This window comes from Ursus americanus, chromosome X, assembly GCF_024610735.1.
Source record: "Ursus americanus isolate L20-20 chromosome X, mUrsAme1.1.p, whole genome shotgun sequence".
In the NCBI taxonomy this organism is placed as follows: Eukaryota; Metazoa; Chordata; class Mammalia; order Carnivora; family Ursidae; genus Ursus; species Ursus americanus.
The window spans coordinates 78,806,885-78,834,143 of NC_142164.1; the positions used below are offsets into that span (position 1 = coordinate 78,806,885).

The 27,259-nt window shown below is 47.2% G+C and overlaps 1 protein-coding gene and 1 long non-coding RNA gene across 11 annotated transcripts in view; one reads left to right on the forward strand and one right to left on the reverse strand.

Moving 5' to 3' along the window:
* Positions 1-277: 277 nt before the first annotated feature.
* LOC148106951 (uncharacterized) lies at positions 278-7,134 on the reverse strand. Its single transcript, XR_015723335.1, has 3 exons — positions 6,743-7,134; positions 1,812-2,014; positions 278-680 (listed from the first exon to the last, which is right to left on the reverse strand). It is a non-coding gene; the product is annotated as an uncharacterized LOC148106951 (long non-coding RNA).
* Positions 7,135-7,247: 113 nt separating this feature from the next.
* FAM156A (family with sequence similarity 156 member A) overlaps positions 7,248-27,259 on the forward strand; it is a 55,435-nt gene continuing 35,423 nt past the window's right edge. For 4 of the 10 annotated variants that reach the window (XM_045777962.2, XM_087859734.1, XM_087859745.1 and 1 more), the window contains exon 1: positions 7,248-7,519. The gene's annotated coding sequence lies outside the window, so the exon portion shown is untranslated. Of the gene's footprint in view, positions 7,520-15,364; positions 15,466-16,416; positions 16,594-27,259 lie in introns of those variants that run through there. The other 6 variants (XM_087859741.1, XM_087859743.1, XM_087859740.1 and 3 more) reach the window with 4 other exon arrangements.

Here is a 27,259-nt window from a genome sequence, read left to right on the forward strand (position 1 = left end):
AGGCACAGCCAAGGGCTATGGGCAGGAGCTCTGTGGTCAGACATACATGTGAATAAGTGTTGACATCTCCCCTCCTGCCTCTGGTGAGCTTGAGTAAGACAGTTAGCTGGTACATAGTACATTAGTTACTCATCTGTAAAACAGTGATTAATAATAATAACCACCTCCCAAGGATGTTATGACTATTAACAGAATTAACTGATGGTCAAAATAGGGCATCTCTGGAAACAGTAATAATGACAAAAACAATAATAACACCAGCTAGTGTTTACCTCATATTTATTCTGTGTCAGGCCCTGTGAAAACTCTTGCTGGGATTATCTCATTTGCTTTTCACTACAACCTATGAGGACTGACACTGTTTCACAGTGAAGAAGACTGAGGCACAGAGAGAGCGAGGGCAGATCCCCAGTCACACAGCTAATATGAAGAGAAAAAGCTGAGATCGGCACTCAGGAAAACACCAGAACCCAAATTCCAGACCACCGTCAGGGATAGGGGTATGGCATGGAGTGGTCCATTCCAGGAGGGGCTCTGCTAGGGCTGAAAGCTCAGAGAAGGAATCAGAGTGGGCTGCTGTGGGCAGTGACTACTGGGAAGACACACCAAGAGGATGAAAGGGTCAAAGGGCAAGTGATGATGCCTTCCAGATGGTGGGGATCAGAGTACTTATCCAGGACCTAAGAACAGAGGAGAAAAAGACCTGGGATGCATTCATACATTTATCATTTCAGTAGCATTTCCTGACCTCTTGTTGTGTTCTGAAAGGGATCCAGAAGGGTTTCAGAAAGATCTGTCTTGGAACGGAACCCTCAGACCCAATCTCAGTCCCATACACATTGTTCTATATGACTTATACAGACCTAGGCTGAACCACAATTTTTGTCAATTGAATTTGTTTCTATGATTTACAACAACAGCAGATGACAAGAACCCAGACCTCTGGCTTCACTGGGAAAATAACAGCTCCTTGCCATGCAGGGCTCTCATTCCTGCCCAAGGACAGTAGGCGGTAGCTGCACTGGGGGATGCACCCTCAGATGGGGGCGCTATGAGCACCCACCCTGGAGGCTGACGGGCAGGGAACATATATCACACCCAAGGGCTGCTCTTCCACACTCTGAGATGAGCTGGGTTCTCTGATGCACATTAACTGCCTGGCCCTGAGGCATGTAAGGTTGAGAACCCTTATCCTGGACACCTTCCAGATGTCCTCACAAACAAATGCTCTGTGGAACAGATACTGTTTTCATCACATGACTTTGCTTTATAGAGTTACTCAAATAATATATGAATATGGGCCAAGGGTGAAAAATTCCATTAGTATATCAGTGCCTTCCTGGGCCTACCCCTGGAGTTAGTTCTGGGTGTTTCCTTAAAATATATTTATCTGTATTTGAACTACACACACACACACACACACACACACACACACACACACACGCATTCACCGCAGCCCCACTGTGAGCATTTCCCATTTGTTCTCTGCTCCACCCATTACTGGCATATCCTGAAAAGATCCCTCTGATCTGTACAGACTGGTCCCCTCATTTGGTTCCATGGCCAGTGAGCACTCCATGGTAAAACATAACCCTTCAACTTTCAGTTACCATCCAATGATCACTGACTATTAATGGACAATTAGAGGTTGTTCCTGATTGAATTCTACTACCTTCGTTGAATATACAGCTCTGTTCATGTGGGTGTTGATTATACATTCTTTTAAGGGCAATTGCTGATCCAATCAGCACCCGTTATGTAGGCACTAGAGAGACTGAGGATATGGAACCAAAAAAAGTCCTTGTCCTCACCAGCCTAGCTCTGCAAGTTTTTTCACGTCGACAGATGCTGCCATGATACCGTCCACCAGTGGCCCAGAGGAAGAGAAGCTTGTTCACCAGCATCCTCACATCTTTCGTGGGACAGGAGCTCTGATGCAGGGTACTAGACACTTACAAATTTGACCTCATCAAGACCTTCAGGGTCCAGGGATAAGACTCTTCATCTGGGTGTGCTATGGGGTGAGGAGGGAGAGAGACAGGAAAGGACTGGTCCACTAGTAATGAGGTGGAGGGAGATGGGAATCAGAGTCCACTCAGTTGTGTGGCAGGGAGGCTGAGCCTGGTGAGAACTGAAAATTCCTGGGCCCACCCCTGACCTACCGAATCACAATTCTAGGGGTAGGGCCCAGCAGTCATGTTTGAACAAGACCAACAGGTGATCTTGAAGTTTCACATTAGCATTAGAACCACCAGAATGATCCACAGGACTTAAGTGAGAAAGAGCCCCTCTGAGGTCTCAGCTCCTGGGGGTGTCCTGGGAATGAGGTGCAAGACTTAGCACTGTGGGAACAGAGATGGACCACAACCACTACAACTACTGTGTATGGAGGGGCAATAAAGTCCAGCCCACCGCAGGGTGACTAGTCCCAGCCTCTGACACAGGTGACGATGATGCTGTCTTGCACCCCAGACTGCTAGCCCAGCTGCGGGCAGACACCCATTCGAGGACATCCTCACGGGGCCGCTCCAGTCCCACTTTGGCCACGCCACCTCCTACACATTTGAATGACACAGGAGGCAGCTAAAGGGAAGGTGGCTGGTGGTGGGATGAGGCAGGCAGGAATCCAGGGTGGCCCTGGGTGGCCCACCTGAAGACTGCCAGCTCTGGCTCTTGCCGTGCACAGAGGGAAGGAGCCCCAAACCCGGTGCCTGTGCTCACATGGTCAGGCGCTGTGGTCCAGGGCGGGCATTCGTAGTGCGGGTCTGGAGGACCAGTACAAGCCAGTCTCCAGAGTGGTCCACTGTCCAGTCAACAGGGCTGAAGACGCTTGCCCACCAGTGCAGGGTGTAGTGAGATCACACTAGGGGTCCACTAGCACCCTGTGCACCTGGCTCTGAGTGTTAGGTGATCACTGAACTATTTTGCAGTGTCCTAAGAACTTCTTAGGTACCAGCTCACTGAATCCTCACTAGGCCCCCTTAGAAGAAAACCTGGTCACCAATGAGGCCACTCAGGCCCAGACAAAGCAGGTAACAGACTCGGGTTGTCCAGCTGCCTTGGGGCACGGCAGGCCAGAGGCTAAAGCCCATAAGGACAGCCATGGGAACACTAATGTGATCAAGCGGCCCCCGTCCCTCCCAGGGGCCCTTCTCTGTGCTCACAGACCCAGCCCTGCACAGTGTCATCCCACCTCCTGATGGGACACTCACCGCAGCTCCTCCTCTCAGAAAACCTGCCCTTTACCCTCAGCCCTGGGGAATTGCCCAGGGACTGCCAGTCTGGAGCTGGAGATTCACCCGCATCCTGGAGAATTTTCAGTTCCTCCCTAACAGGGACGTTATGACAGACCCCTGCGGGATGAAGGAAAGAGCTCTATCCTGAACAATGTTGTGCACTTGCAGGGAGCAGGAAAGGTCCAGAGTGAGTGCTCTGAGGCACAGCTGGGGTGCTGCTTGACAGGACGAAAATGGGAGAGACGGGGTGTACCTGAGGCCCCGAGACTAGGGCTGGGGAGGGAGCTAAAGAGGCTCCTGGGGTGGAAGGGGATGCCTGGTGGCTGGCAAGGAGAGCACGGAGGTGTCTGCAGACAGAAGGGGTGTAGCACCTGCCACCAGAAGAGGGGGTTGGGGGAAAGGACAGGGCTGTTCAGAGGGATTTCGGCGGGGGGGGGGGGGGGTTGCCAGAGACAGTGAGAAGGAAAGGCCTCTCCATTCTCCAGGATGCTGTAGCCTACAGTGGGTGCTAAGAGATGGCAGAGATGACAGGATCCATGGGTCTCATTTTGTGGATCTAGGACTCAACCTAAGACCCCAAGGGGCAGGATGCAGAAGTCACTGTGACCAGAGGTGACTAGGGTGGGTCAGATAACAGGCATCCCCAAGATCCAGCCCTGAGAGGTCACTCTCAGAACCCTTCAGTACCAGAGAACTCCCCAGCCCTGGGGTGAACCTGACTTCCGGATGACATGGTGGTGACTGCAGACAGCGAGGACGGCAAGACACCAGGCCTCTCCCCCACAGGGTGGATGGAGCAGAGATTCACTGTCACTGCCCACACAGCTGCCCTGAGCTGAAGATTTGTGGCTCTGTGTCACAAGGTGCCGCCTGTAGGCTCTGGGAGTGGGTGTGTGAGGCCTCTGAGTGGAAGGGCAGCTGTTACTAGGACTAGGAAACCTCTCAGCCAGTTGGGACTATGTTGTCAGGTGTGACATCCTTGAGCTGTTTGTGGTTGGTGTCTAGGATGAGAGCTCTCTGAACGGTTTGTGCGTCTCCACCCCAGGGTATGAGGTCTCTGAACTATTTGGTGGGGCGGGGGTGTCTTTGTCCAGACGGTTGGGTCTTTGAGCTGTTCATGTATCTGCATCTGAGAATGTGGTTGAGAGGAAGGCAGGATGGACCTCGCTCTCACAGGGCTTAGCACTAGGCCTGGGATTTCACATTTGCTGTGCTGTCTCCCATGCCTGCCCTGCTACCACAGGGATGAAAGCTTAGGGTACCCATCCTCAGGGAGGGCCTTTCCTCAGCCACATGCAGCTCCTAGGACCCCACGGTAACGATGCAGATGAAAGGAATATCTGCTGACATTACCCCCATCCCTGCTATGGGCCAACCCCTGTCACGAACCTATGTACATGTATTAACTCAGTTAATCTCTCCAACCCCTAAGGAGAAGGTCATCATTTGCACGTGAGGGGGCTGAGGCCCACGGAGGAAGGGCAATGTCAGCTCTTGAGGAGGGAGGAAATGGATGTGACTTAAGCTATTTGAAGGAGGCAGGCAGAACTCAGCACAGCAAGGCCTGGTGGGGAGTGACCAGGAAGGGGGAAGGGCGAGAGTTGCCCAGGGCCGCAAGGACCCTGTAACCAACTCACTTTCACTTTCAGGATGTCTGTCCCTCTGTCTCTCGTGCACACACCCTGCTCCCCGGCTCAATTCTTGATGTACGAAATGTGGAGGTGGTGGTGGAAGGTAGAGAGGTGAGGAAAGCACCTTGGTGCATCAATTTGCACAAAGCCTCAAGCAAACCTAGACATTCCTGCCTTCACTTCCCTCCTTGCAGCATTTTTGGGCACTGAGTTCAGCAGGAGGCCAGTCAAGGGCATGAGGGGGTGGGAGGAATCATGTGTACACGTAAGACTCCCCATAACTGAAACGTGTCCTTGTCCTGAGGGGCAGAGGGTCCTGATGTAGGTCAAGGCAGTGTGACTGAGGCCCAAGACCACAGGCAGCTGAATTATTATGTCAGGTACATCTTTTGCTCTGGGGAGACATCCCGTAGCAGACCTGGGGGCCCACCGGTGGGCACTAATTCAGTGGGGACAGTGTGTGGCCAGAGAGTCTCTCTGTCCTGGGCTCTCTAATGCTCTTCTTTCTCTGGCTTCTTTGTGCCTGTAACTTTGTCTCTGTTGCCCACCCACCTGTGTGGGACCTCACTCATGCCAGAGGGCCCTTGCTTGGCCTCTCCTGAGGCTATCATCCTTTGACATAGATGTTCATGGGGAACCGTGGGGGGTCGCTCATGGGTCTATGGGACTTTCCAAGGCAGGCGTGTTCAGCCACAGAGGGGTAGAAGGGAGGTTCTCCCTTGGGGCAAGCAAGGAGCTGCTCCCCATACACTGGGTGCCCTGGGCCTCTGGCCTCTGAAAGAACCCTAGGGGCTTTTCTACTACAAACAAAACAAAAAAACCCAAACCAAACCAACAAACAGAAAAACCCCAAAACCAAAACCTTCAGGGCTCAAACAGAGTAAATCAAAGTCCTCACCAGGGCCCTGAAGTCACTACAGGATCTGACCCCTCCCACCGCATCTCCTACCTCTCTCCCTCAGCCATGTTGAGCCAGCCACACCGGCCTCCTCACTGAACCTCATACACCCTGGACAAATTTCCACTCCCGCGCTTTTCCACTGGCTCCGACTTCTGTCTGAGATACTTTTCTTGCAGATACTCATCTCCTCTAGGTGTCTGCTCAAGACCTTCCTTGCTTGACCTGTTTCTAGAAATGGACCCCTCTATTTCATTTCTCCAATTTAATTTTAATCGCAGCAATTGCCACAACCTGACAACTTCCTTACGTTTTTGTGCTGTATGATCCCAATAGAACGTAAGCTCCGTGAGAGCAAGGTTTTCTTTTTTCCCTGTGTCCCTATTAATGAATGGATGAGAGCATGAATAAATAAATGCAAGGCTGTGATGAGACGCATACCTACACAGGCTAAAGGATTCTCCTAGGGAACATGTTCAAGGGTGACAGGATGGTGACCAAGTCGGCGGTCTTTCTCGGGGGTGTCCTCGGGGGCTCTTGGGAGATGGCCCCTTCCCTAACAGAACCCAAGAGTCCGCTATCCCTCTGACCTATTACTGAGAGGCAACCAAAGGCCTGCCCCGCACCAGGCCTCTAACACCAGTCCGGTGCTCTGTCTTTCCTGCCCCTGTTCCCCCACTACACCCATTCCGCATTGCCCAGGGAGCCACAAGCCAGCACAACGCCCAGCACATTAAAAACGCTTGTAACGCTCCCTGGTACAATGGTGGCTACTGGAGGGAGGTCAATTTCAGCTTAGGAAGCTTTGTTCCCGAGTCCAAGACTGCAGCGAGCTGCGGGGTTTGCATCCTGGCTTTGTCCTCCCTCCCTTTGCAACCAGCCTGGAATGGCCCATGGCCATCTGCATCGACCAGCCATTCCAGGTTCGCACCACCAAGGGGCGCTCGAGATGGAACAGGAAGAGTCTCCGGACGTACCTCTCCGGGGCGAGGAAGGAGGACCGTCCACGCCGGGAGGTGCCACCAAGAAGGGGGCGTCCGATTTTGGAATAATCCATTGTGTAGGTGACACCTCTGTGGGTCCGCTTACACACCGCGTGTGGCGTCGGCCACGGATCCCAGCGGAGGCGCTAATGGCGCCGCCGGGGCCTTCCCCACACGCTCCACTCCATTCTCCTGGCCCATTTGAGCCCGAGTGGACACCCGGTCTGAGGCCGCAGCCTTCAGTCACTTCGCCGATGCCACCCCTCCGTCTCTACATGGTCAGGTCCAGCTGGGCAATAACCGGGAGACAGATTGGCTCTCCACTGTAGGGGGCGGGGTCAGAGACTTTCTAGGCGGTGACTGGTTCCGGCGAGATGGCCGGAGTAAACCCTTCCGGGGCGCACAGTGCCTCCGGATAAACCCCCCGTAGTCCCCGCCTCCGTCTTCGCCTACCCAGTTCCCATTGGTCGTTGGGCTGGGACGGGCACGACGATGGCAGAGCTGGTGCTCGGAGTGAGGGGTGTGTGTGGTGTTTGTGTGTGAGTGCGTGCGTGGGTGTGTGTGTGCGCGCGTGCGTGTGCTTGTGTGTGCGTGCGTGTGCGCGGTGGCCTTTCAGAGGGTAGAATTTTTCTCTCCGAGTTGAACTACTCACCGACCGACTGCCCCGAGGGGCTGAAGATGCTGCCCCAGTCGGTGGCGAGGTTCGGCGCAACAGCTGGCTGGTAGCCGGTGTCTGGCGCTGGACGCGCGCGGTGACTGTGCCGTCTTCACGTGAGCTCTTTCAGTCTCGTTCAGCCCTAACACAAGCCTAGTGGGGCGCGTCTGGCACGGCGCCGTCAGTCCCACAGATGCAGTCAATTAACGTCCAGGGCGAGGTCCGTGGGCTTAGTTGGCGATCCTGCCTAGGAAGTAAAGTGTGTCAGGCAGTTTGGGGATGTGTATCGCTATAGATAGGTCAGTACGGATGCAGTTTGGGTACATTTGATCTTTCTGAGCCTTTGGGGGGATTGTGAGTGAATGGGATATGCCGTCTGAGCGGATTGTGTACGCCATGGGATCAGGTGTTTCAGGCTGTGTGTACCTGTATACCTGGGGGTGCACTTTCTAAGGTTTTTGTGCATTGGTGTCCCTGGGTTTGAGATCTCTGTGTTGGCGTCTGCACCCTAGGATGTGAGGTCTCCGAGCTGTTTGTGAATCTGGGTTTCAAGCTGTGATGTCTCTGAGCTGCCTGGGCTGGGGGGCATTGTCTTAAGGTGTAAAGGATCTGAGCGGTTTGGGAGCTTGTGTCCAAGGTGTAGGTTGTCTGATTTGTGTGGGGGCTTTATCTGAGGGTTCTGTGGTGTTTCCGAGTTACTTAAACTTCTGTCTTTCTGGTTTTGGAGGTCTTTGTATTAGCTTGGGAGGTGTCTGCATGGTTTGGGAGTCCCTCTAGGATGTGACGTATCTGAGCAGATTTAATTTGTGTCCTAGAGTGAAGACGCTGGTCTGTTGGGGTGTGGGAATTGTCTCAGTGTGTATGATCTCTGTTGCCTTGGGGAGGCTGTGATGCACAAAGGTGTGAGCTCTTTGTGCGGAAATTTTCGGAATCTTTTTAAGGCTGTGTCCAGTGATCTGTTTTTGTCGTCTCTGGGTATCTGAGCTGTTTGGGGTCTGTCTTGGAAGTAAAATCTTTTACCTTAGTGGTTTGGGGACCTGGCAGATAAGATTTCAAGGCCCAGAGCCCCAAATCCTGGTTGTGTCATTGGGCAAGTCACCTGTCTCCTGAAGCCTAACTATGGATCATAATCAATAAAATGGGGCCAGTGCCTGTCTTGGAGGGTACCTGTGCAACTTAGAAGTGTGTGTAAAGGTCCTGACTCCCAACCACCTTCCCCCAAGAATTTTCTGATCACCTGCTGTGTGCCTGAGTACTTTTCTAGGAGTTGGGAATACAACACAGGACAAAACTGACAAAGTCTCGCATTTCATAGAGTTAGCCAGTAAGTATATATTGACCATCAGAGGGTGGCAAGTGCTACATAGAAAAGGTTAGAGGAAAGAATATGTGGGGTGCATGTTGTTATTCAGGGCGATGAGGGAAGGACTCCCTCAGACGGTAATGACTGAGCAGAGGACTGAGGAAGTGAAGGAGCAGGCCGTGGACCTACCTGCATTGTTAGAGTGTTGCAGGCAGAAGGTACAGCAGGTGCAGCAGTGCTGAGGGAAAATCCCCTGGGTGTGTTGCTGGATATCAAGGAGTCCTGTGATGCTGGTCAAAGTCCTCGTCGCTGGCTTTGACCCACAGAGCTCATCGAAAGGTGTCTGGTGTTGGTGTCTCTGTTTCTCCCACAGCCTGTGAGGGAAGTGGTCTTCATCCCCATTTTACAGACAAAGGACCCAAGGTTCCAAGAAGTACACAGAGTCTGCTCTCCTGCTTACACCTGACATTGCTAAAAGAGGGGGAGACCTTGTGCTCCGTCGCAAGAGACAGAGGGCTTGAGTGTCAGAGCTGCACGGTGGACGCCATCCACGCTGGCTGTCAGCCAGCCAGCTGATATCAATGATAATACGGGAATCATGACCCTCGTTACCTTTATACACTTGATGGAGGTCAGGACTGAGAAAGAACAGGGGTAGAGAAGACAGGCAGGAAGAGAAAGCTGGAGAGCAGTGAGGAAAAAAAGGCACTGGCTTCATGATATTGCCCAGATTTGGCCCAATTCACCTTAATTAACTGATCGTATTGAGGTAGATTGACCTCTTCCCCTCCCCTTTCTTCCCCTTCTCTTCTGTGCCTGAGCAGTTGAGCCCTAAAGCCATTCGGTGCCACAGAGCAAGGCAGGTGTCCGTGTGTAGGGGCATCCCATGCTTGAGGAGTCAGAGCCCAGGCACAGTGAGCAGGGCATCCATACGTAGGAGCAGGCTGCGTTAGGGACAGAGCCCAGGGTGGTGAGGACGATGTCCCTGGGGGTTGGATGGGGGAGAAGGGTAACTGGCTCAAGGATTCTAACTCGAGTGGTGTATGGACGTCAAGGTCAGGGAATGGTTCAGCAGAGCATGTGAGGGTGGGCCACTGTTGTGCAGGAGGGATGGCTTCTATACAGTGGGATTCATCCACTCAGTAAATGTATAAGGATACTGGGAGACATGACTCTCACTTTTGGAAAAGGGAGTTTCAAATACAGAAGGGAACAGAAAACAAATTCTGAGGTGTTACATTGGGATTGGAGGTCTCCGTGTAAACTCCTGCTTTTTGGTACGTGTGTGTGCATTATGCATAGATCGATAGATACAGGCGTACGTATGTGTGTATGTTGGGATGGCAGAGGAAAAGGAGAAATGAGCCTGGCTCAACTTGTGGTACCAGTAATAAGGGACAGTTCAAGGAAGGATTGGCGGATGTCAGCAGGACACAGAAAATCGCTTGAAAGGGCTCCCACTGGAGCATACTGGGGATAATTTTGTTTTTTCAGCTTTATTGAGATACTATCGATATATAACACGAGTAAGCTTAAGGTATACGAGGTGATGATGTGATAATGTATATACTGTGACATATTTACTATGTAAAGTTAGTTAACAGTCTGTTCTTCACATAGTGACTGTTGTTTTGTGGTGATAACATGTAAGATCTACTCTCTTAACTTTCCATATCTAATACAATATTGTGAATGATCGTCACCAGACTATCTATATATGTATTAGATCCCCATAACTTAGGGCTGGAATTTTGTACCCAGGACCAGCGTTCCCCCCAACCTCTGGCAAACACCATTCTCATCTCTATTTCTATGAGTTTGCTTTTTAAATTTCCACATATGTGAGAACATACAGTATTTGTCTTTCTCTGTCTGACTTATCTCAGTATAAAGCCTTCAGGGTCCATCCATGTAGTTGCAAAAGGCAGGATTTTCTTCTTTTTTATGGCCAAATAATATTCCATCGTGTATCTCTAGCACATTTTTCATGACCCAGTGATCCCTCCACGGACACGGTTGTTTCCAAATCTTGGCTGTTGCTGCATAGTAAATCATAACATTGGTGTCACTCCTCCAATGTTCTTTTTCAAAATTATTTGACGATTCTAGTTCTTTTGCCTTTCCACCTAAACTTCGTAATCAGTATATATTTCCAAAAAGTCCTACTGGGATTTTTGATTGGCATTGCATTAAAGTGATGGATCCCGGGGCACCTGGGTGGCTCAGTCGTTAAGCATCTTCCTTCGGCTCAGGGCGTGATCCCAGCGTTCTGGGATCGAGCCCCACATCAGGCTCCTCTGCTGGGAGCCTGCTTCTTCCTCTCCCACTCCCCCTGCTTGTCTCTCTCTCACTGGCTGTCTCTCTCACTGGCTGTCTCTGTGTCAAAGAAATAAATAAAATCTTCTTTAAAAACATAAAGTGATGGATCCCTTTGGGACCTAGTGACATCTAAATTTTACTGACCTTATCAACCCATGAACACAGTGTGTGTCTCCATTTGTTCAGGCCTTCTTATACTTCCTTCCTCAGCTTTTTGTACTTTAGGGCATACGGATCCTGTGTATGTTTCACTAGGTTTGAGGGGGGACGCTATTGTGAATGCTATGTGTGAGTGACTTCTGCTTTTTGTTTTGTTAGGTAATTGTTCATAGCTAGCATGTAGAAACTTGCTTGACCTTCTGTGTTGAGCTTGTATGCTGCAACAACGTTGAATACACTTGTTAGTTCTAGAAGGTTTTTTTTTTTTTAATTTCATGGGATTGTCTATGTACATAATCCTATCTTCTGTGAATTGGAACAGCTTTATTTCCTCCTTCCTGATCTTTGTTTTTTCTGTCCTTTCTGGAATGGCTAGGACTTCCAGCAAATATTGAATAACAGAGGGGAGAGTAAATATCCTAGCCTCATTTCTGGTCTTAGGGAGAAAGGATGTAGTGTTTCTCCATTAAATAGGATGGGAGGTGTAGGGATTTTTGTAAGATGCTTCATATCCAGGTTAAGAAAACTCCCTTCTGTTCCTGGTTTGTGGAATGGTTTTATCATGAATGGCGGTTGAATTTTGTCAAATGCTTTCTCTGCATGAATTGATACGATCATGTGGTTCTTTTTTTGATACACTAATAGAATTGATTTATTAATTGATTTTTAAATGTTTTTAAAGATTTTATTTATTTATTTGACAGAGAGAGAGGCAGCGAGAGAGGGAACACAAGCAGGGGGAGTGGGAGAGGGAGAAGCAGGCTTCCCGCGGAGCAGGGAGCCCAATGCAGGGCTCGATCCCAGAACGCTGGGATCATGACCTGAGTCGAAGGCAGGCGGTTAACGACTGAGCCACCCAGGTGCCCCTATTAATTGATGTTTAAAAGATTTATTTACTTATTTTTAGAGAGAGTGAGAGCGAGAGTGAGCATGAGTGGGGGGGGAGGAACAGAGGGAGAGGGACAAGCAGTCTCCCTGCTGAGCATGGAGCCCAAGGCCAGGCTTGATCCCAGGACCCTAAGAATATGACCTGAGCCGAAACCAAGAGTGGGACGCTTAACCAACTGAGCCACCCAGGTGCCCCTATTAATTGATTTTTGAATACTGCACTGCCTTTGCATTTCCAGGATAAACCCCACTGGGTCATGTTGTATTATTCTTTTCTTTTTTAAGATTTTATTTATTTATTTGTGAGAGAATGAGAGAGAGAGCATGAGAGGGGCTAGGGTCAGAGGGAGAAGCAGACTCCCTGCTGAGCAGGGAGCCTGATGTGGGACTCTGTCCTGGGACTCCAGGATTGTGACCTGAGCCAAAGGCGGTCGCTTAACCAACTGAGCCACCCAGGCTCCCTGTATTATTATTTTTATGTATTATTGAATTTGATTTGCTAGTACTGTCTTTGCCTGATTTCGGTTATCAGGGTAATGCTGATCTGATCAAATGATTCAAGAAATATTCCATCTCTTCTATTTCCTTGAAGGGATTGTATAGAATTGCTGTTATTTCTTCTTAAATGTGTGGTAGGATTTTCCAGAGAAACCGTTAGGGCCTGGAGATTTCTTTCTTTTTCTTTTCCTTTTTTTTTTTTTTTTTAAGATTTTATTTATTTATTTGTCAGAGAGAGAGAGAGGGAGACGGAGAGACCACAAGCAGGGAGAGTGGCAGGCAGAAGGAGAACCAGGCTCCCCGCTGAGCAAGGAGCCCGACTCGGGACTCGATCCCAGCATCCTGGGATCATGACCTGAGCAGAAGGCAGACGCTTAACCCACTGAGGGACCTAGGCGTCCCAGGGCCTGGAGATTTCTTTCCTGAAAATTTTTAAAAAATAAAATTTTTTAAATAATATGTGTGTTTTTCAGATTACCTGGGTGGTTTTTGTTTTTGTTTTTGGTTGAGTTTTAATAGTTTGTGTCTTTCAAGCAATTGTTTGTTTCATCTAAGTTGCCAAATGTAGGTACATAGAGTTATTTGTTAGAATCCTTCCAATTTCTGTGGCGTCTGTTACCAGTTTCTTTGCTCATAGCATTAAGTTGTATCTTTCCTTATCTTTCTGTGTCAGTCTGGATAGAAATTTATGAATTTTATGGTTTCACTCATTTATGGAACATAAGAGGTAGGAAGATCGGTAGGAGAAGAAAGGGAAGAAGGAAGCGGGGGTAAACAGAAGGGGGAATGAACCATGAGAGACTATGGACTCTGGCAAACAAACTGAGGGCTTTAGAGGGCAAGGGGGTGGGGGATTGGGATAGGCCGGTGATGGGTATCAAGGAGGGCACGTATTGCATGGTGCACTGGGTGTTATACGCAAGTAATGAATCATGGAACTTTACATCAAAAACTTGGGATGTACTGTATGGTGACTAACATAACATAATACAAAATTATTATTAAAGAAAAGAAATTTATGAATTTTATTGACCTTTTCAAAGAACCAGCTTTTGGTTTCATGGACTGTTCTTTTCCTGGTACCTGCTCTAATGTCTGTTTCCCTTATTTACTTGCTTTGAGTTTATTTTTATTTTCTTTTTCTAGTTCTAAAGGGCGAGGCTTTCATTATTGATTTGGATCCTTGATTCTTTCTAGTACAAACATTTGATGCTGTACATTTACTACCAGGCGCTGCTGTAGCTGCATCCTGCAGATTTGGATATGTTGTATTTTCATTTCCATTCAGTTCATCTGATAAAGGGTTAGTATCCAGAATATTTTCTAATTGCCCTTGAGACTTGCCCTCTGCACCGTGGATTGTCTAGAAGCGTATGGTGTAATTTCCTTGTGTTTGGAGATGTTCCTCTTCACTTTTTCTTTCATATTGGTAGTTTTTCTCTTTTGCTCAGACAACGTTCTCTGTATGATTTCAACTGTTTTATAACTTGCAGTATTTGTTTTATGACCCAGGATGCAGGGTACCTTGGTGAAACTCGCATATGCCCTTGAAAAGAATGCATATCCTGCTGCTGCTATGGGAAGGGTTCTGTACTTGTCACTTACATCCAGCTAGTTCACAGTGTTGTTCCGTTCATCCACATATTGCTAATTTTCTTCTGTTCCTTCTGATTACTGAGAGAGTGTTGAACTCTACAACTATCCTTTGTAGATTTGTTCATTTATCCTTCCGTTCTGTCTGATTTGGTTATGTATCTTGAAGCTTTGTTGTTGGGTGTTGTGCAGAGAAGAGTTAACATAGCAGGCCTGAGACCACTATCCTTGCAGAGATCAGCACGTTGGCCCTTACCTTGCATCCGAGAACTTGAATTTCAGAAGGCTTCCCACCGTTCCCTACCCGAGCGGGATGCTTTACTCTTCTTAAACTGTCCAAACAGTATGTTTCGTGCCAAACACCCGCTTTCCTTCTGGAACTCTAAAATCTTGGTACGTGCTAGGCAGAGAGTGCCTATGTGACCAGCCCCCAAACAAACCTCAGACACGGTGTTAGTCATGAGCTTCCCTGGTAGACAACGTTTCGTGTGAGTTGTCATGATTTGTTCTGGGAGGCACAAAGAGCATGACTCTACTGGGAAAGGAGTCTTGGAAGCTTGCACTGGTTTCCTCCAGATGTTACCCAGGGGACCTTTTTCCCTGGGTAATTTTGCTTTGTATCCTTTTGCTGTAATAAATCTTAGCCCTGAGGATGACTGTATGCTGAGTCCTTTGGGCCCTCCTGGGGAGTCACCAAAGCAAGGGTGGTCTTGGGACGTCGGAAACAGCGGTGGTAGCCGTGGGACTCACTAGCAAGAACACCCTGACTCACTAAAATATGGTGAAAGATTTCGTTGAGTAGGAAGGGTGATGCGGTAGAGATGATGAACCTTTTGTGCCCCAGTGACTGTGGATATACCCATGGGATGAAACACCAGCTGAACTGTTTTGAGAGGGAAATGTTACTTACAGAATGTAAAAAGAAAAGATCCACCTCCAGGAGCGTTAGCTCACCGCGTGCCTTGGCTGCTTTAGCCATGCTGGGTGATAGGAGGGGAGCAAGTGTAGCCACCTTACGACTTGGGGCTTTATTTTCTCAGGGCCAGGGAAAAGGATACAGACCTTCCCAAAGGTGAGCTTTGGGTCAGCCAAAAATGTTGAAAGTTTAACTTGCTGTCTCCTCCCAAGTGGGAGGAAACAAATCTAATCCATTCCCTGAGCCGGAAAAAGCTTTCCATAAACTAGAGGCAAAGACGGGGGGGGGGGGGGGGGGGGGTGTTTCTTCACCTGGCTTACTGCTGCTGTGGCTTCCCCTCCCAGCATTCCAACCAAGAAGCCCCCTGGCCCCTGTGTGGTCACCTGGTAAGTATCAGTTTACTGCTAGCAGTTTTGATAAACTTTCAGTGAGAGGGGGAAAAGGGAGGATTTCAAAATGGCTTCGAACGTTGTGGCTGTTGGCGTCTGGATGTATCGAGAAAATTGATTCAGGATGTGAGGCAGGGCCGCTATTCAATGCAGCTGCGCCCAGCAAGGGAACGACCTATTCTAGCCTGGTCGCCGCATGAATGAGAGAGACAAAGGGGACAGGAGATGATGTAAACCCATTTTGAAAATGTTGAAAATTCAGGATTTCATCCTGACAGTTCTTAATGATCACGAGTCTTTGTCGTTACGCAGTAGGATTTTCTATGAAAATGCTTTTGTCCCTTTTGATAACAGCCCCTCCATACAAAGGGTTTGGAGGAGAGTGGAGGATAAAGAAAGAAACGTAAAGGTTCCATTTCAGAATTATACACACTGATTTTGTAACAGTGGAGAAAACACAAACCTGGCACCTGGGGAGAGGCAGAGGGGGGAAGCAAAGACATTAATGACCTCTGTTTGTCCAGACTGTTCCTGGAAATGGGCTATTTTTTTTTTTAAAGAAATACTCACAGAGCGATCTTGCCAAGTGGCTGTGAGTGCTTTGGTGCAAACTGGCTGCTGAGCCTCCAGCCACACCTGCCAGAGCGCTGACTGTGGGACAGCAGGCATGGCCCCGGCTCTCGGGCTTTGCACACACAGCACTTCCACATGACCTCCTGCCTCAGAAAGAGGGCGAACTGGTGTTGGGGACAGACCATACTTTCGGAACTGACTGCCTCCAGGCAACCCTCTGAAACCAAGGGCTCAGACGGATATTCCGAGTGCACGGGGAGTCCTGGAGGGGAAGGTCTCATGGTGGGAGGCCACGTGGAAGCCCTGGTGAGCTGTATCGCCTGATTTGTGTATGTCCAGCTCTGGGCTCCCTAACAATTGTAAACTCTGTTTCAGGAGTGTCACGTGTGCCCTCTGCAATTACACTTGCTGTGTGTGTGCTCTCACTAGCCTGACACTGCCTCAGCCTGGAAGACTTTCAGGTCAGCTTCTGCTTCCCGACCAGAGAGTGTGCTGTGCCTGAATTTGTGCCTCAGGCCAGCTAAAAACAAGGTTCATACACACACTTAAGCAGTAAGTTATCTCTTTTTCTACGTTAGACTTTTATGGGTAGTGAGAATTGTTTTAACTGGTCAAGTCTGGGACCCCTGAGGGATGTAATGGAGATGAGTTCCACAGGCTGCTGTTACCCTGCTTCATGGGTCCTAAGACGGAGACCCGTGGCACTTGTGTCCCACCCTCCGCAGCCTGACATGCTTCAGCCTGGACATGGTTCTGTCAGATGGTTCGTCATTATGACATGGGGTCCAGCCATTCCCAGTTTCCTTCGTTCCACAAGTGTGGACTGACCTTCTGTCAAGTGTCAGGTCCTCTGCCCTGAGGACACCAAGATGAACTGGGTGTGTTTCCAACCTTCCAAGAAGGAGGTAAGAGTCTGGTGAGGGAGACAGACGTGGAAACAAAGTGGTGTGGTTAAGTTAAGCTGGTTTTGTTCAGCCACTCCTGGCAGATGACAGGATGAACCTCTCCCAGTGAATTCTTTCCGTCCTTTCCCAGCATATCCTGCAGAAGATCCATCTGGCGCGTACACTTGGGTTGCCCTCATCCCGTTTCCTCCGTGCACAGCCGCAGCTATCAAGTGATACTGGCATGTGGTCGCAGACTCAAAGCCAGGAAGGGAATGGCTTTCGCTCATGTGTTTTCCAAAACGGTCAAGGGTAATTGGTACCTTTCCAGGTAAAACAACATGCCAGTTTCCCTCAATTTACAGGAGAGTTACATTTATGGAAAATCCAGTGTATTGAAGTCTCTGCAAAAAAGGTTTGCATCCCTACAACTTTCCCTTCCTAAATGCCAGTACCTCCGTTTCATCATTTCAACAATCAAAATTGCCCTCTAAGCTTTTCAAAATGCGCCCGTATTTTGGTGTAAATATTATGTATTATGTGGTTTTAAACCACAAGAAGATGATCTTATGCAGGAAGCCCCCAAAGCCTCGTATTCGCAACCAAAGGATAGGAGTGTTGTCATTGCCTGCATTTGGTCAGAGGAAATAGCGTGGCAGCATGGAGTAGGGCACACTACCACCCAGAAAGGATTCCGGGCACCTTCATCTTCTGTCTGCTTACTGTGATGGGAAAATGTTTCAGGGACAGCTGGGGTGTGAGGTAAAGCTTTGTTCCAGGGGTCACCACTGCCACGGGTTGTCAGCGCCCAGGATGGTTTTGCAGTAGTCATGGTTCTTAGCTCCTGGACCTGGGGTTCTCCTCATGGATGAGAAGCCTTTCCAGGTGCGGACCGTAGAGTGAGGGGCTGGGCTAGGGCTTGAGGCTACTGTCCTGTTTGGGACAGCAGATGAGATCACAGACAGACGACAGCTGAAAGGAGAAGAGGGAGACGGTCTTCTAAAGTCAGGGGCAGGTTTCTGGCAGGTGAAGGGAAAACATTATCCCCAAGTTCTGGTTGCTCCAGGCTGACGTGGAATGGACTGTGGGTGCAAGAATGAACCGAAGGCTGAGAGGAGGTGGGGATAATAGATCACATAACCTCACATCATATGGGTCACATGGTCCCCGAGAAAACCCATGCCATCGTGGGATCTAAATGTCATCTCCTGTCACCACCACCCCCCCCCACACCAGCCATGAAGAAAATGGTTTTGAGATAGACAGACAGAAGCCTTCAGGGAGAAAGGCCAATGTGGTCATGGTGTCTTCTCGGAAAATTCTCTGCCCTGCCCCTGGTTTGACTCTCACACTATGTTTATTATGTCCTGTCTTCCTGCATGCTTTCAAGCTGGACTTCTCCTGTGCCTGTCTGTCCAGAAAGTCAGTACATTGGAGACAGGCTTGCTCCCAAAGGGGGTTAATAAAGTTCTTGAGTGTTTCCTGGGCAGAGATAAAAATGACAGATTCTAGGGCACAGTTGTGGCCACACTAAATGAGATTCACTGGGTGTGGATCGCAGCATGTGCGTTTTTTAAAAGTTCCTAGGTTCTGACTCATGTGGACAACTTGTCTGGGAACTACTGGAGCAGGGGAATGGTCGTGTTTTTCCTGCCGCCAGGCTTCTCTCTCCATTGTGAGGGTGCGGAAGCGACCACAGTGTGGTGCCTTCTCTGATGCACAAACCCAACACCTTCAGCTAGGAGACTGACGCGCTGTCTGCTGTACTAAGGAGGCTCTGAGAATTCTCCTGAATCCAGTCCTGTCGAGCTCCCGTCTACGTGATTGCTGTTGAAGTCACGTTTCTGTTTACTGCGCACTGCCATGCTATAAAACGAGTTTGTGGTATATGTTAGCCGTTATTCTAAATTTTTTGCAGTGACCATTGGATCTTGAACCATTGATTGAACAGATACAGAGCAGGGTGAGTTTTCCACAGCATCTTCAGACCTGTGCGTCCACCACTTACAGCTGGGTGACGCTGAGCAAGTTCCTTAACACCTGTGAGTCTCGTTTCCTGTGGCAACATGGAAACACTAGTTAGTGGTAAAGGTAGCTACTTCTTGGGGCAGTTTAGAGCACTGACTACATTAAGGCAAGGAAAGCTGTCAGGACAGTGCCTGGCATGTGGTGAGCTGTCAGGCAGTTCTAGCTGCTGTTCCTGTTGTCGTTCCCACATTTCCCTGAAGCACGTTCCAGACAGATGGTGTCAGGACTACCTTTGGCTCACTGGAGGGACTTGGCACTATCACGTCAGCTCTTCAGGAACTCCAGAATCGAGTCGGGGTTGGGGGAGGGTGTTACAGGGGAGGGCGTATTTTTCTTAGCATAACGAGTATTCAGCTCTCCCTTTGGGTTGTTATGAAGTCTGAATGGCAACTTCTGTAGGAAATTGGAACAAATGGCCTGTTCATACGTCGTGTACAATGGTTGGAAAAGCAAGTGATCACTGGATAAGGATAGAACACTAGTCTGTGAATTTGCATAATCATGTCAAAGAGTGAAATTTAAAGGCCAGAGAACCTCATCATGTGGCTTCTTTTCTTGCTGTTAGTTCTATTGAATCCACTTCTCCTGCATCAGATGGTCACATGTGAATCTGGGAAAGATATGAAACTGTTACTAGTCAAATTGTCATTGGTAAGACTTTCTCATGGAGTTTTCACATGGCCAGTTTTATTGCATGGATTTTTCTCTTCCACAAATGTTCATTATTGATTTAACAAAAGGCCGATGTATTAAAATTTTCTGAGCTCCATCATGAGGAGAGGGTAAACAGTGTTTTGGGGGAGTCTGAGGAAAGGGGCAGTGGCAAGGGAAGGGGAGAGGGCGAGGTGAAGGTGTACAAGGGGCAGGAAGAGAGAAGTCGTGGCAGCGGAGGGGCAGGAGGGAGGGATGAGGGGCAGAAGCAGAAAGCAGAAGTAAAGAGACATAGGAATAGAAGGTCACACGTCAGGAGGCTTACTATAGGCCTGGCATTGTTTTTAGCTCTTTCCCTACAGATAGAACTTTAAAAGTCATTGAGTAGGAACTGCAACACTGGGAGGTATTTTTAAGGTGAACGTCCCTTTTTACAGACCGGGAAACTGAGACATGTAGAGGTTAAGAGGGGAGGTAACTTACCCAAAGCCACCTAGCCAGCAAGGGCAGAGTTGGGGTTGTACCCAGGTCAGAGAGAAACATAAAGAGATGTGGGGTTTGGCCCTAAACTGCAACGCACCTCAGTGTCCAATGTCCTCTGGCTCAAAAGGCAGGTGAACGTGTGCAGCAGCTTCATCTGATTACACTGGATCTGGGTATGGATTGAACATGATGTCTCCTCAGTACATGAAACAGTATGGGGTGACAGGTCACTCTAGGCACATCACTAAGTGGGTATCTGCTTCCTATCAAGGTCTATACTTGTGGACGTCAGCGTCAGTATCCTCATCATTATCGTGATGGACAGTAGTTTATGGTATAATGTTCGGAAACAAAACAACAGATAAAAGAGTGTAGATGACCTCCCCACTCCAGTCTTATAATTTAAAAAATGCATAGAATGAAGTCTGGAAGGGAGTACACCACCTAAGTCATTTTCCCTAAGGGTGAAACTCTAGATAATTTGCAAATAACGTTTTAGTCACTGTTTTATTTGCTGTTATATCTTCATTGTTATAGCACAGCCAGTGTTCCTGTTACAAGTTTTAAGTCGTTTCTGTGAAGACTCCGGCTTTGATATCCTCGCCAGGTGACAAACCAGTCAGGGCGTTTAAAGCAGAGAGGAGCTAGGTGGTACATAGAGGGGAGCAGTGGGGGAAGTAGAGCGCTTCGGATGGAAGGTGAGCTAAGTCTGCCAGGGCTATGAAATCGCCCCAGATGCTGCAGGCCAAAACCAAACCAAACCAGACAACAACTTGCATGTCCCTAGAGGAGACCGTTGTGCCACTGAGAGGAGTATCTGCGTTAAGATTTCGTAGGCTTTTGCTCTCTTTTGGCCCCTGTGGTGCAGCGGGGCAGCGTGTGGTTCTTAGGAGGCAGCACTGCTTTGCGCCGTGCTGTGGATGAGAGTGGCAGCCTACCTGAAGCGTTCTCCTGTTGTGGGCCAGCTGGAGTGCTTTTCTTGACGTCTGGAAGCTTACAGATTCAGGAGAGAAAAGAGAAAGGAAATACACAGTACAGTAGTTAGCTCCAGCTCTCCTCCAATAGATCCCTGCCTCGCAAGTGAGCCGCAGGCACAGGTGTTGTAGTCATTGGTTGGTAATTAGCAGGGTTGGGTTGGGAGACTCAGAGAAGAAACACGGAAGTGAATCCAAGGTGAGAAAACACATCAAGAGGGGACAGACATCGAAAATCCCATTTTCTGGCCTTGGCTTCTCTGCTAAGAAACTAGTGTGCTCCATTATTGTGGGGAGAGGGCACCGTGGCCCGAGGTCTGGGAGGGAATCAGTGCACTTGGTGCTGAGCATTCTGAGGACCCACCATCAGCAGTAACAAAGGGACACTGAATGTGTGAAGGCACAAGGGTCTCAGCCTTTACCATAGACTCAGAAAGCATCTTAGCCCTGATGAGAGTAATGCTGCTTCACCTTACCGAAGCTCAGAGCCGCCGTCTCGCAAAACTGCTGGTACTCCTCCACCTCCTAATCCAGCTAAGGGGGTCTGCCCCGGGACTGCTCACTGATCGGCAAGAGTACGATGGTAACCGTGTGTGTGTGTGTGTGTGTGTGTGTGTGTGTGTGTGTGTGTGTGAGAGAGAGAGAGAGAGAGAGAGATACACAAGGGGAGAGACTCTGTTCATTTCAGTGTGATTCACCAAGTTCCCAACTACTGTCTAGGCACTGTGTTGGGTGCCTGGGGGATACAATAAAAAAAGAAGACACTTCCCTGCTTTTGTGGAATTTATGCCAAATAATAAGAGAATAGTTCATCTAACCATCATACACAGAAACATAAAAATTACACCTGTGATTAGTGATACCAAAGAGGTGCATTTTATTGAGGTGTGATTGATAGGTAGAGCTGTGTGTATTTCATGTGTACAACTTGAAGAGTGTGTATGCAGATGTAGGTCATCACTGCCATCAAAGACAGTAGATGTAGGCATCACCTCCGAGAGTTTCCTACCACCCCTTTTGTTCTTCTTGGTGTGGCTGTTATATTATTATCGTTGGTGGTAAGAACACTTAACATAAGATCATCTTTTAGCGATTTTAAGTATACAACACGGTATCAACAGCTAAAGGCACTGTGCTGTAGAATAGATCTCCAGAACGTATTTATCTTGTGTAATTATAACTTTCCACCTTTAACCATCGCTTCATCATTTACCCCTGCCCCAAGCCCTCGCAGGGGCCCCACTGTTCTGTGCTCTGCTTCGAAGAGTCTATTTTAGATTGCATATATAAGTGAGATCATGCAGTCTTTCTCTTTCTCTGTCTGGTTTAATTTATTTAGCCATCATGCCCGCCAGGTCCACACGACATGCTCGGGTTTTTTTTTTATAATAATATTTTTTTATTATATCTTAGTCACCATAAAGTACATCCCTGGTTTTTGATGTAAAGTTCGATGATTCATTAGTTGCGTATAACACCCAGTGCACCATGCAATACGTGCCCTCCTTACTACCCATCACCAGCCTATCCCATTCCCCCACCCCCCTCCCCTCTGAAGCCCTCAGGTTGTCTCTCAGAGTTCATAGTCTCTCATGCTTCATTCCCCCTTCGGATTACCCCCACTTTCTTTATCCCCTTCTCCTACCGATCTTCCTAGTTCCTATGTTCCATAGATGAGAGAAATCGTACGATAATTGTCTTTCTCTGCTTGATTTATTTCACTAAGCATTATCTCCTCCAGTGCCGCCCATGTAGCAGCAAATGTTGAGAAATTGTTCTTTTTGATAGCTGAGTAATATTCCATTGTATATATGGACCACATCTTCTTAATCCAGTCATCTCTTGAAGGGCATCTCGGCTCCTTCCACGATTTAGCTATTGTGGACAATGCTGCTATGAACATTGGGGTGCATATGGCCTTTCCCTTCACTACATCTGTATCTTTGGGGTAAATACCCAGTAGTGCAATGGCTGGATCGTAGGGTAGCTCAATTTTTAACTTTTTAGGGACCTCCACACGGTTTTGCAGAGTGGCTGTACCAACTTGCGTTCCCACCGACAATGTAGGAGGGATGCCCTTTCTCCCCATCCTCTCCAGCAATTGTTCTTTCTTGCCTTGTCAATTTTTGCCATTATAACTGGCGTGAGGTGGTATCTTAGGGTGGTTTTGATTTGAATTTCCCTGATGGCTAATGATTTGTAACATTTTTTCATATGTCTGTTAGCCATTTCTATGTCTTCATTGGAAAAGTGTCTTCATATCTTCTGCCCATTTTATGATTTGTTTCTTTGTTTCTCGTGTATTGAGTTTGAGAAGTTCTTTGTAGATCTCGGATACCAGTCTTTTGTCTTTAGTGTCATTTGCAAATATATTCTCCCATTCCGTGGGCTGCCTCTTAGTTTTTTTGACTGTTTCCTTGGCTGTGCAGAAGCTTTTGATCTTGATGAAGTCCCACAACTTCATTTTATCTTTTGTTTCTCTTGCCTTTGGAGATGTGTCATGAAAAAGGTTGCTGTGGCCGATGTCGTAGAGGTTGCTGCCTGTGCTCTCCTCTAGAATTTTGATGGATTCCTGCCTCATATCGAGGTCTTTCATCCATTTGGAGTTTATCTTTATGTATGGTGTGAGAGAGTGGTCAAGTTTCATTCTTTTGCATGTAGCTGTCCAATTTTCCCAGCACCATTTATTGAAGTGACTGTCTTTTTTCCACCAGATGTTTTTTCCTGCTTTATCAAAGATTAGTTGCCCAAGGAGCCGAGGGTCCATTTCTGGGTTCTCTGTTCTGTTCCATTGGTCTATGAGTCTGTTTTTGTGCCAGTACCATGCTGTCTTTGTGATCACAGCTTTGTAGTACAACTTGAAATCCGGCATTGTGATGCCCCCAGCTTTGTTTTTCCTTTTCAACACTTCCTTGGTGATTCGTGGCCTTTTCTGGTTCCACACAAGTTTAAGGGCTGTTTGTTCCAGTTCTTTGAAAAATGTCATTGGTATTTTGATCGGGATAACATTGGAAGTATAGATTGCTCTGGGTAGCATGGACATTTTAACTATGTTTATCTTCCGATCCATGAGCATGGAATACTTTTCCATCTTTTTGTGTCTTCTTCAATGTGTTTCAAGAGTGATTTGTAGTTTCTAGAATATAGATCCTTTACGTCTCTGGTTAAGTTAATTCCAAGATAACGTATGATTTTTGGTGCTATTGTAAATGGGATGGATTCCCTAATTTCTCTTTCCTCAGTCTGATTGTTCGTGTATAGAAATGCAACTGATTTCTGAGCATTGATTTTGTATCCCGCCACATTACTGAATTGCTCTACAACTTCTAGTAGTTTGGGGGTGGATTCTTTTGGGTTTTCCATATAGAGTATCATGTCATCTGCGAAGAGAGACAGTTTGACTTCTTCTTTGCCGATTTGGATACCTTTTCTCCCTTTTTCTTGTCTGATTGCTGTTGCAAGGACTTCTAGTACTATGTTGAATAATAGTGGCGAGAGTGGGCATCCTTGTAGTGTTCCTGATCTTATGGGAAAGGCTTCCAGCTTTTCCCCATTGAGAATGATATTTGCTGTAGGCTTTTCATAGATGGCTTTTATGAGATTGAGGAACGTACCCTCTATCCCTACATTCAGAAGGGTTTTAATCAGGAAAGGATGCTGTATTTTGTCAAATGCTTTTTCTGCATCTATTGTGAGAATCATATGATTTTTGGCTTTTTTCTTGTTGATATAATCTATGACCCTGGTAGATTTGTGAATGTCGAACCACCCTTGCATCCCAGGGATGAATCCCACTTGGTCATGATGGATACTCCTTTTAATGTACTGTTGGATCCTATTAGCTAGGATCTTGTTGAGAATTTTGGCGTCCATATTCATCAGGGACATCAGTCTGTAATTCTCCTTTTTGGTGGCGTCTTTGCCTGGTTTGGGGATCAAGGTAATATTGGCCTCATAGAATGAGTTTGGTAGCTTTCCTTCTGTTTCTATTTTTTGAAATAGCTTTAGGAGAATAGGTATTACTTCTTCTTTGAATGTTTGGTAGAATTCCCTGGGGAATCCATCAGACCCTGGCATTTTGTTTTTTGGAAGGTTTTTAATCACTGTTTCAATCTCCTCATAATTAATTGGTCTGTTTGAAAAATCAATTTCTTCCTGTTTCAGTCTTGGTAGTTTTTAGGTTTCCAGGAAGGCCTCCATCTCTTCCAGAATGCCTAATTTATTGGCATAACGCTGTTGATAAAAGTTTCTAATACTCCTTCTTATTTCCTTGGTGTTGGTTGTGACCTCTCCCTTTTCATTCATAATTTTATTACTTTGGGTCCTTTCTCTATTCTTTTGGATAAGTCTTGCCAGTGGTTTGTCTATTTTATTAATTCTTTCAAAGAACCAACTTCTAGTTCTATTGATCTGCTCTACTATGCTCCTGGTTTCTAATTCATTGATCTCTGCTCTAATCGTTATCAACTGCTTTCTCGTGCAAGGATTAGGCCTGTTCTTCTGTTGCTGTTCCAGCTTCCTGAGGTGAGAATATAAAAACTGCATTTTAGATTTTTCTATTCTTTTGAGTGAGGCTTGGATGGGTATGTATTTTCCCCGTAGGACTGCCTTTGCAGTGTCCCATAGGTTTTGGACCGTTGTGTTTTCATTCTCGTTGGTCTCCATAAATTGTTTAAATTGATTTTTGATTTCCTGGTTTATCGAATCATTCTTGAGCAGGATGGTTCTTAGTCTCCAAGTGTTTGAGTTTCTTCCAAATTTCTCCTTGTGGTTGAGTTCCATTTTCAAAGCATTGTGGTCTGAGAATATGCAGGGAATAATTTCAGTCTTTTGGTATCAGTTGAGACCTGTTTTGTGTCCCAGAACATGGTCTATTCTTGAGAATGTTCCATGGGCATTAGAATAGAATGAGTATTGTGTTGTCCTGGGGTGTAGTGTTCTTTATATATCTATGAGGTCCAACTCGTCTAGAATGGCATTCAAGACTCTTGTTTCTTTGTTGATTTTCTGCATAGGTGATCTATCTATTGCTGGTAGTGGAGTGTTGAGGTCCCCTACTATTAACGTATTATTATCTCTATGTCTCTTTATTCTGGTTAAGAGTTGGCTTGTGTATCTTGCTGCTCCCCTGTTGGGGGCATAGATATTTATAATTGTCATATCCTCTTGTTGGATACATCCTTTAAGAATAATATAGTGCCCTTCTGTATCTCTAACTATACTCTTTAGTTTAAAATCCTATCTGTCTGATATGAGAATTGCTACCCCAGCTTTCTTTTGAGGTCCATTGGCATGAAAAATGGTATTCCATCCCTTTACTTTCAGTCTGGATGTATCTTTAGGTTCAAAATGAGTCTTGTAGACAGCAAATGGATGGGTCATGTCTTTTTATCCAGTCTGCAACCCTGTGGAGTTTTATGGGATGGTTCAAACCATTTACATTAAGACTGAGTACTGAGAGATATGATTTTAATGATGCCATGTTGCCTGTAAAGTCTTTGTTTCTATAGATTGTGACTTTCTCTTCTGTATCACTCTTGGGGCCTTTTTACTTTTGTAGAATCCCCCTTAATATCTCCTGTAGGGCTGGTTTCGTGATTATGAAATTGGTCAGTGACCGGCGATTCTGGAAGGTCTTTATCTCTCCATCAATTCTGAATTGCAGCCTTGCTGGCTAAGGGATCCTTGGCTGCATGTTTTTCTCTGAAAGAGCTTTAAAAATGCCCCCCCCAGCCCTTTCTCTCATTCTGGGTCTGTGTAGACAGGTCTGACGTAATTCTGATACCTTTGCCTTGGTACGCAAGAAATGTCTTTGCCCTGGCCGCTTTCAGTACTGTATCCTTGGATCTAATATTTGCGAAATGCACTATGACGTGACGTGGTGTAGGTTTGTCATGGTTGAGCTTCGGAGGGGTCCTCTCTGCCTCTTGGACATGAATGCTTGTATCCTTTGCTAAATTACGGAAGTTTTCAGCTACAATTTGTTCAAATATCTCTTCTAGACTTCTGTTTTTCTCCACCCCCTCGGGAATGCCAATGATTCTGACATTGGAATGTTTCTTGAGTCAGTAATCTCCCGTAACCTACATTCTTGAGATTGGATTTTTTTTGAGCCAAGTTTCTGTTTTAGCTTTCTCTTCTAACCCATCCTCCAGTTCGCCAGTTGGTCTTCTGCCTCATTCACCCTGGCCATCAGAG